General features: G+C 38.7%; 1 non-coding gene across 1 annotated transcript; it reads left to right on the plus strand.

The window, feature by feature from the left end:
• The first annotated feature begins 3,450 nt into the window (after window positions 1–3,450).
• On the plus strand, window positions 3,451–3,531 carry TRNAL-UAG (transfer RNA leucine (anticodon UAG)). Its single transcript has one exon. It is a non-coding gene; the product is annotated as a tRNA-Leu (tRNA).
• Window positions 3,532–10,886: the final 7,355 nt, after the last annotated feature.

Here is a 10,886-nt window from a genome sequence, read left to right on the forward strand (position 1 = left end):
GCCTTACGAAGTTTGCGAAATTGGGATCCGTGATCCCAAAGAGAGGATTAGCGACTACGCTTTCGTCGAGGGACTGTTGCTGAATCGATTCAAGCTGACGACAGAGAAGATACGGCAGAAGTTTACCAACGTACGCGACATATGAAGTCGACTTGGAAAGACTTTGGCTATGAGCTGAATTTCTTCTCCAAGTGGTTGTCACTTCTGAATGTAACCGAATTTGAGTCCTTGAAGAAACTGATCGTCACAGAGCAGATGAAGTCGCGGGTATCGGCGACCATTCGTGAACATTTCATCGATCAGTGGTCTAGTTTCGCTAACCCTGATGAATTGGCGAAGAAGCTCCACGAATATGAAAGCGTGAGATCCGAGATCGAGGATGTGAAAAGTTACAAGATCGCCGGGGCTGATGTACGAAGACCCGGACTTAGGGATGATCAAAGGGTAGATGTTTGCCTACGAACTGTTGCTCAGGATCGAATTGTGTACGTAGATCCAAGGAGAGACACGATGATGGAAAGCACTTTGAACCGGAATAATCGACCTTGTATGGGGGGTGATGTGCGTTAGACCAACGGTTCCGAGAGACAATAAATGGCAGGATTGGGAGCCCAGATGTTTTTCATGCGGATACTTGGGTCATGTCTCGTCTGATTGTCCGAGAAAGAAGAATTTAACATGTCACCAATGTGGTTTGCCTGGTCATATTCAGAAGCATTGTGATCAGACTGTAACGAAGAAAGGGAGTTTGGCAGCAAATGGTTCTGCTGATTATTACGAAGGGAACTGCATTAAAAATGCTAGGAACAATGATGGTTGTCGCATCTCATGTTTGATCGACACTGAAAGTGGTGTGATTGTTGAAGAAGTCTGTAGCGGAGGAGCTGAAGCTCAAGTGCATGCCAAAATCGGAAGAATTGTTCGGTTATGGAGATTTGGTAAAGTCATCAGCAGTTGCACTTGGGAAACAGCGTGGATTTGGAAGTAGATGGTGCGAAGTAAGCTAGGCTAATTTTTCGAGATAGGGACTCAGAAAAATCACTTGGCCCGGGGGCCCGATGATGCTCTTAAGTTTGCCTTGCTTTTTTTATGTTATTTTAAGCGTCCTTCTATACGTTTTAGAAAACTCCCCATTTTGTCCTCCTCTTTTCAGGTTTCGGTAAATATTTTTTTTTTCTGGGGAAATTTTTTCCTCTCTCTCTCTCTCTACTCTGAACTATATTATGTCTCTTCATTGACATGTATCTGTGTTTGTGTGTGTGTTTTTTCTCACTCATGTTTGCATGCTTTGACCAATTGTCGTCGAAATTCCTAGAGTAAAAGAACCCAAGTTGTGCAAGCAGGACAGCGAATGCTATTCAAAGCACGGCCCAGCTTGCTCCAGGACAGGGTCGCGACTAAATGCTTAGTCAGGCAGGACAAGAACGCATTTTGGCGTCCCCTTGTAATATTGAAAGATGAAATTTGCAACCCCCCTCCCCCCTTCTGCTCCCCTGTAGTTGCGGCCCTGCTTCAGGATAATATGAAAAACACAGTCCTCCAAGAAAGACAGACTCCAAAAAAAAGTTCTGTAGAAAGAAGAAAGCCTCATCATTCATTTTGAGAATGCCATTGTTTACATCTAATGCCTTGTGCTGAAGGTGGGGGGATTGTTACCTCTCTCCCCCTATTCAAAAACAAAGTAAACAGGATGCAAACAAAACTCAATGCTGATTCTTAGTGGCGCTGGCATCCTCCTTTCTCAGTTTACAAATATGGTTATCCTATCCATGATCGGTAATATTTGGGTGATTTTAACAATTATTGCCAACTTTTTTTCACACTTGGCAACATTTTTGGTGATAAATGGGGGTGTCCCGTATTTTCTTGTATTGGGGATCGTAACTTCACGTATTTTTCTCAAAGAAATATAGTCATCCTAGTCGTGACGGATAAATTACAAGATAATATGGGGGTGACATATGGTGTGATCGTTTGTTCTATATTCTTCGGAAGACCATACGTCCTGTATTTGCCGAGACACTCGTTTTTTTTCTGTTTTTCTGGCTGTCCCGACTATGTTTCAAAAATTTCCCAGTTTTTCGCGTATTTTCAAACAAGCCAACTTCACTTTTATTCTTCAAATCAATAATAATTTTAATCTTCCCAACTCAGAAATTATAGTGCGATAATTATTTCACACATATTTGTCATGTTTTTAATTTTTTTAATTCACTATAATTCAAAGTGGCTCTTCATTTCCCTCGATTGACGATTTTTCTGTGATTTAAGCGCGAGTTGGCAACTTTGCTTACTTTTAGTATCATTTTTGACAATAATTAGCAAATGTCCCGTATATTCCCATATTTCGAAGATCATTTTCACGTATTTTTCTCAAGCAAATATATTCAGCCTACATATTCCCTAACCCATTCACGTAAATTTGTCCATTCCGACTTTTTTGTAGAAATGTCCCGTTTATTCACGTATTTTCAATGAAGCCAACTAAAGAAAAACTCAATGATTGAATTTACCTTCCAAACTCATAAATTATTATGATTATCACGACTATAAATGAGGATATTCATCTCACATTGTTACGCTGACCATATTTCCCGAGAAAAATACTGCACATTTAAGCTTCGAAATACGGGAAAATACGAGACATCGCTAATTAGCGCTAAAATGATGCCAAAAGTGCGAAGAGTTGCCAATTCATGCTAAAAATCACAGAAAAGTCGCCAATCGGAGGAAATGAAGCGCTACTGCAAATTGTAGTAAATTAACAAAACGACACAAGTATGTCAAATGAATATTTTTATTTGTAGCCGGATTACCTTGATGTTATTTCTGAATAGTTGGGAAGATAATTTTAATCGTTGGTTTGAAGAATAAAATGAAGAAAAAAGTCAAGTTGGCTTCGTTGAAAATACGTGAAAAACCGGGACATTTTTGCAAAAAATGTCGCGGTAGCCAGAAAAACCCATGCAATACGGGACGTATGGTCATCCTACACATTGTCACGTTTTAAAAGTTTAATTTCGTAGAATTCGTTTTCATATACTACAATTTCCAAAAGTGCTTCATTACCGCTATTTGTGGTTTTTCATTGATTTTAGTTATCAATTTTTTTTCTTTTGGCATCATTTTTAGCTATAATTGTCCCGTATTCTCTCGTTTTTAGGATCCAAATATCCCGTATTTTTCTCGCAGAAATAGGGTCAGCCCTATGCTATGGTCAGCCGGGGAATATAACCATAAACCTACCGGTTTTATGGTCAATAATTGAAAGCAATAATTAGTGATTTAGACAAAAAAAAAATTGATCAGGGCCCGCTCTTTTTTCGCAGAAATATAGTCATCGATTCGAAAATATCTGAGTATTATTATGATTGGTTGAAAAGCAACTCCTCCCATCTCGCTGCTTCGTAGTTTTTATAGACGACGTATCTTAAGCTGTCTTGCAAACGTGGTAGCGTGGCCGAGTGGTCTAAGGCGCTGGTTTTAGGCACCAGTCTCTCTGAGGCGTGGGTTCGAATCCCACCGCTGCCAAGTGCGACATTTTGGTTTACCACCTGCAATATCCCAATAATCATAATGTCGGGTAGAAATGATGATTACAATGAGAATATGGTTTTTTTTCCTCTCTCCACAAGATTATAATCGCGCTTTAGAATTTTTATAATCCTCATTTCGATTATTTTTATGAGAATCAAAAATAAATTTTGTTTCCGAAGAAGTAATAATAATAAAAGAATAATTACATGTATTTAAAAATTATTTATTATTAAAGAATTATAAAACGGAGAAATTATTTATCGAAAGATCAAAGCAGGGCGGCAAGGCTCCAGCCCTGGGGCACCGAACCATTCTCGGTATTTTTTTGTTTTTGCACACTATAAATTCACAAAAGGGGCCTCCGTGAAAAGTACGACTCAGGGGCTCGGCCAAAGATCCCAGTCTAGGGGCCAGGGGTGTAGCGTGTCTTCTCGGGACATACTTTTTCTTGGGGGGGGGGGGGAGGCCCTTTGAAAGAATTATCATGATGCAATGCAAAATAAATGTACATTTTTGTGGGGGCAGTGCCGCGGTTGTCCGATCCTAGTTACGGGCCTGCTAGGGACCCTGCTCCAGGAGGAGGCCTGTGGAGGGTAGTACCGTTTTAAAGCAAGGGTCCGGGGTCTTCCACTACAGAAGGGAAGGAGCCTCGTGATAATGAAATCTGCTGGTTCTAAGGATATGTAAATTGGCAGGTGGGTATTTCTACCCTGGTAAGGGCCTGAGAAAAATCACTTTGCCCGGGAACCTATGCTCGGGCTCACTTGCCCGGGCTCTTAATACGACCCTGGGTAGGAAAACTGATATGGTTATTAAATGGCTGAACTAATTAGTTCTCCGCACGGCTTCTACATCCTAGAAAAGCCCCCCCCCCCCTCAGACCAGGGGGGGAGGACTTGGGGGGGGGGGTCTGGTCCCCCTCCCCGAAATATGAGAAAACGACCGAAAAAAGGAAAAAAGATGGCAAAATTTATTGTTCTATCACTTGGTCGTCGTCGTCGTCCCCCGCGAACAAAATTTCTGGCTACGCCCCTGGGTCTGGGAGCGCACCAAAGATTCCAGCCTAGGGACCTGGCATAGCTGGGGCATGTAAAATTTTGATCGGACATATATTTATTATAAGAAACAATGCCCGACTGGGCATGTAAATTTTTGGAGATTTGTTCAGCCTAGTCTAACAGCCCGTAATTCTTTTAAGCCGTTGTCTGATGATAAACGACCGAAGCAGGAGCGTTTTAACGAGTTTGTGGGGGGCCCGGCCCGAATTTGGGATAGGGAAGGGATCTTTTTAATTGGTGTAGAGAAATGTCTTAAAAATGTCACTTAGCCAAATCACCAAAAGCGGAATATTTTTCTTAAAAATGAGAAATTTTACAAAGAAATTGAAAAATTCGGAATGAATAAAAATTTATGTGGAAGGGAACCCGGAACCCCTAGACCCCAGGGCCCGTTGGCTCATGCATTAACACACCACTCTGCCGAAATTGTCAATAGAAATTTTTAAAATAATTTTTTTTTTTATGCTCTATTAACGTATTTTCCCATTTTTATGTCATCTTTATTTGAAACATGATCTTAAAATGTTTGTTTCTTTTGATTTAAAGTAGATGGCGCCAAATGAATTTTTTTTATTTTTTTTTTTTATGTGATATGTGTTTTATGCTTATGACCTGAAAAATAGATGACAGCACCTACTGGGAAGTGATTATGGTTGGTGAATCAGAAATAAATATCATGACCATATTGCTTATATTTTCCGGGACATTCCCGTATTTTTAAAACCTTGACCATGCGTTCCGTATTGTCACGTAAAAATGTCCCGTTTTTCACATATTTTCAACGACGCTAACAGATTTTGATTATTTATTGAAATCAAGGATTGAAGTTATTTTTCAAATCAAAAATTATATTATGATAATAACTACTATAAGTACGAATATTCATCTAATATATTTGCCTTTTATTTCGCGGAATCCCAATGTGTCGCGTATTTCTCTCTATACAGCATACTGTACATGCTCAATCCATATTCCGCTGGGGCCAGATGTGGCCCATCTGAGTCATCTGATATGACTGTTATGCCAGATATGACCCAGGCTCTGATATGACTCGCAACCTGAAAGTTCGTTTATATTGTAAAAATAAATTAAGCAGTACATAACCAGATTCCTTGAGAGACCCGCGACCCTTGTTAGACCGCTTATATAAATTGGTAGCATACTTGCAGATCAATTGACATGGAACATCGTTCTAGATCACTTAAATGACCCGCGGCACACTTTCAGGTCAGTTAAGTGACTTGCGGCACATTTTTAGACCACTTAATTGACCCACAACCCATTCCCGAACCATTTCACTTGAACGATCTGTAAATGTAACCCAGCGGCACATTTAAAGATCGCAGTGACCCGAGCGCTGTTTGATATCACTTAAGTGGCCCACGGCTCATTCCCAGATTACTTGAGTGACCCGATGCACACTTACAGATGGACATATACTTACGTGGGCCGTGAAACGTTTTCAAACCAATGAAATGGCCCGCACTCTTCAATAGGTTGAGTACACTGGCTATACAGGGTGTCTTGTAAGTCTTAATGTAGCCTTTATATCATTAACTGTTCATGGTTAGAGCTATGATTCCAGTTTAAAATATACTCAAAACGTGTTCAGAATCACCCTGTACCGGTTTTGAGAGTGAAAAAATACACATTATGTAACAATATCAAAAAGATCTAAATTTTTATATGATTTCCCGTGCTCTAATTTCCTATTAAAAAGTTGTTGCCCTGTCTCTCTTGAGGCTAACAAAATTTAAGTGCACTAATCGCTGAGATATTTGAATTAAAAATCTGAGAAACGTTGGGAAAGGGCAGCATGAATGAGGGAAAGGAGCGTTGTGTGTGTCGGTTAGTTTTTGCTGTTCATTCCCACTTCTCTCCGATTTTTGCGAATATTCCACTTAGAAAAGTAAAATTTATTTTGTTGGGCCTCAGTAGACAGGGCAACAACTTCCTAATTGGGTTTTTCAGGACAGCATTTCCATATAAAAATTTATTCTTTTATTTTGTGATATTCTGTATTTTCATTCTCAAAACTGGTACAGTGTGATTATTGAACACATTTTGAGCATTTTTTAAAATTTCAACCATTCCTCTATGACGAACGGTTGATGAGATAAAGGTTGCATTAAGACTTATGGCACACCCTGTATATCACCATCTGCACGGTATTGTCTTGGAATCTGATTGATTCTCCCACGGAGGAGTGTTAATTTGCTTTCCGAACTTCATCTCTGCTTAGTATCCAGCCTTTCGTACTGCCACTGTAGTAATCGAGTGGTCATAGGGACAAACTAACATCACAAGGACCCAGGTTTGAACCCCACTGTCACCGCAGTGTTGGTTGGCTGAAGTTGGTTTTCTGTGGTTTCAGGGCCGTCTTAAGAGCATCATGAGGCCACAAGTGGTTTTTTTGAGGCCCTACCTGGTAAATTCTAGAAAATTTCAACCAGATCTCATTTTTGTGAAGCCCACTCTTCTGTTGAGGCCCCCGGGCCATGCTGGGTGAGCCCATGTGTTAAGACAGCACTTATTGAAGGGTGTCACTACATCCTGGAAAAGTCAGCAGAAATATAATTTTTCACCTGTATTTTGTGGGGGAATGCTTGGCACCTACATCATTTTGAGATTTGTCAAGCCCTGCTTTCCCTTAATAGCCAATAAGAGCTTTGGCTATCAAGGTGCTCGATATTTTTTTGTCACACTATGGTACTTTTGCATACACAAGTGTTAGTTAGACTGGAACCTACAGCTCATTGTCAATTCTGAACAGCAGTCTTCTTTTATATATCTGTATGCCGGAAGTAAAGGACATCATGTCCATTTTTTTTCAAAACTGAGGTAACATTATTAATTTTCTGTACTTTCGTTACACTACACATAGGTAAAGGCCGCTAAGTCCTATTTCAATCACAATTTCAAAGATATTCGCTTTATACAAGTCATCATGTCACATTTTGTTTAGAGGCAAAGAGCACCAAGAGGACTTGAAACTGTATACCTCTATGTGTACTTATGAAGGTTACAGCACCATCTGGACAAAAGTTGCCTCACAAGGTTTTCTAGATATAGTAATTCACTATTGATTGTGGTCCAGTAATTGTTTCCAGCATGGCCCAGGTCTTCTTTGACCACCTGCTTACATCATTGGGACAGAGCAGCAGGCCATGGTCTGGTTAGGAGGAGGTCCAGTAACTATTCAGAAATTACTCCAGCATCAATTGGACATTTTTTCAAATTTTATCCCTGTTTACATTGTTATATGGCCCAAGAGTCAAAAATTTTATGCATCTATGCATCTATTTCAAAGCCCTACTCAGCCATTGGGGGGGGGGGGGGGGTGTCCGTGACCTGGGTCAAAGATGTTTAGTTATTCAGTGAATATGTTGTTTAAATGTTGGGGCTCCAGAAAACAAAATGTAGATTCTGCCAAGGAAAATAGTATTTTTTAACAATTTTATAGTTAATGCAAAGTAATGCTTCTAAATACTGTCAAGTGGCCATACTTGGGACAATTTTGAACTTTGAACTGAGAAATCAACCCCTAAATGAAACGTTAAATTAAAAATATAAAATACCCACATTATACACAGTATCTAAGCTCTTTGTACTGATAATCTGAAAATTTTAGGTGTACATTTAGTACTTAAAAAATAAATAAAATCATGTTTGTCCAAAGCAAGGCTGCTGTTTCAAGTATTAACACTTGACTGTACCTTAAGTATTTCAAATAAAGTGGTCGTAAATGTTCTACGAAAGGCAAAATTGGTCAAAAGTTTTCAATATTGGAAGGTCAATTGTTATGGTCTAGTCATAAGATGACCTGAAGCTTTACTACCCGTCACTAATGACTTGTTACCAATTTCTAGGCAAAAATATGAAGATTTGATATCATTGTTGCCATTTCTACCTTCTGTGTGCTATGGTTTTTATAGGAATCTACTAACATTCGAGATTACTCAGAAGTTCAAGAAGATGCAAAATCTAGGTATTGATATAAGGAACTGTGGAAGCCAAACTTACGATAGTGCAACTAATTTGTCTGGTCAATACAAAGGATTACAAGCAAGATTGAAAGAATATGTTGGAACAGCTACCTATATACCATGTGCCAGTCATACCTTAAATTGAATTGGGAATTCTGCTGCTGAATCATGTTCAGGGATATTGCACTACTTTGACTCTGTTCAGAATATATATGTGTATTTTTCTTCATCCACTCGAAGATGGAATATTCTGAAGGATAATTTACCGGATGTTAATATTAAAAGGAAGAATGTGAAAAAAGTAAGCGACATGAGGTAGTCGGCTAGAGCAGACGCTGTTTCAGCATTAAGATTAAATTATAAAAATATAAAGGAATCATTACTTCAAATTAGTATAAGCGAAATGGAGAAACCAATGAGTAAATTAGAGGCAAAAAAGTTGGCAAAAAATTTGATGATTATGAAATAGCTTTAATAACTGTGTTGTGGGACAAACTGTTGCAGCGGATAAATACTACAAGCAAATCTTTACAAGACATGCAGTCAAATTTACTCCATGGGGCAAATCTTCGCAAATCTCTTTCTGATTTTATAAAGGTAAGAGACAAATTTGAAGTTATTGAAAATGAAGCAAATTAACTAACAGAGAATGGAAACTATGAAGATAGTGATGGCAGAATAAGGAAAAGAAAATTGCAGTTTGCAGAAACATCTAATAATAACACACGTTTGGATGGTAGGCAATCTTTTATAGTTAACATACATAATGTGATATTTGAGATATCCAGGAGATTTACTGTTTACAGCGATGTTTTGAATGATTTTCAAGTTTTTTTCAATGAGAAAATGAGTAGAGATGAAATTATTGAATGTGTGGATAGATTATCATTGAAATACTGCAATTACATCGACATTAAATGTTTTAAAGATGAAGTACTAGATTTCATCAAATATGCTAAGGAAGAAAACATCCGATCCCGTCAATATGTATAAATTATTCACCAACGGACTGCAGTCTACATTTCCTAATGTAGAAACTATTTTGAGAATCCTTTTGACAATGCCTATCTGCAATGCAAGCAGTGAACGTTCATTCTCTGTACTTAAATGGGTTAAGAATCATTTACATAATTCATTAAGTCAATTACTTTTTAGCAATTTGTCACTTATGTTTATAGAAAATAATGTTTTTCAAATGTTAGATTATGAATCTATTATTGATAAGTTCCCGAGAATGAAGGCAAGAAAAGTTCCACTTTAAACGAGTGGTGCTCGTTTAAAGTGGAACACTGTTTATCTTTATTAATTAGTAGTATTAAGTTTTTAAAAATATGGTGCAGAATTTTACTGCAATTTTTTTTTTCTCAGAATGTATGTGTGTGTGATTTTTTTCTTTTGAATGGGAATGTGATTTTTTTTCTAGTACCCCACCGACAACATATAGCACAATAAAAAAAACTCACAAATTTAATTTTTTTTTTTCAATTTCCAAAAAATTTTAAAGTTTATTTGAATACAACACCCCTCTCATAGGCACTGGAACCTAGGAGATCAAGCCACAAAAGCGCTCCCCCCTTCTAAGCACCTTTGTAAGAAGGCTGAGGCCTCTCAAATAATTCAGGAACATTCAATGCAATTCATCCCTGCATATGTATTTTTGGTCACCTGGCAACCCTAGACCCAGGGCCATAGCATGTCTTCTCAGGCCCCAAGGCAACTTTTCCTTGAGGCCCTCCGAGCAGTTGCCCCAGCCTAGTTACAGGCCTGCCTAGACCAGGGAAATGAAGACCACATTTTAAATGGGAATGTGATTTTTTTTTTTCTCTAGTACCTGAAAATATTTTTTTCTTTCTCTATGTTATTTTCATGTGTTCATGCGTTTCTTGATCCAAAAACAAAAAAAAACACTATGAATGTTTTTGTCGTATATCAGAGCTCCTTCGGAACCTACAACGAACTTTCCAAAACAATGACTTGCAAACGGTTTCTGGGTTATTAGGCCATGGTCTAGGAGATTTTCTTCCTGACGTTTCGCCCACATCTGTGGCAGGCATCATCTGAGGTTATTTGGACGTAAGTCTCCGCGGCAAGCGAGAAAGGCTTTGTACATCTACTGTCATTGACTTGTTCTCTATATGCACTTTTGAGACTTGATCGGCTGCAGAAGAACAGTATTGGGTCCGCATAACATCCAAATAACCTCAGATGATGCCTGCCACAGATGTGGGCGAAACGTCAGGAAGAAAATCTCCTAGACCATGGCCTAATATTCCGGAAACCGTTTGCAAATCATTTAACGCCGGCC

The sequence above is a fragment of the Pholcus phalangioides genome, unplaced genomic scaffold (assembly GCF_987345545.1).
Source record: "Pholcus phalangioides strain wild (caught in Gottingen) unplaced genomic scaffold, Ppha-v1.0 ptg000022l_1, whole genome shotgun sequence".
Classification (NCBI taxonomy): Eukaryota; Metazoa; Arthropoda; class Arachnida; order Araneae; family Pholcidae; genus Pholcus; species Pholcus phalangioides.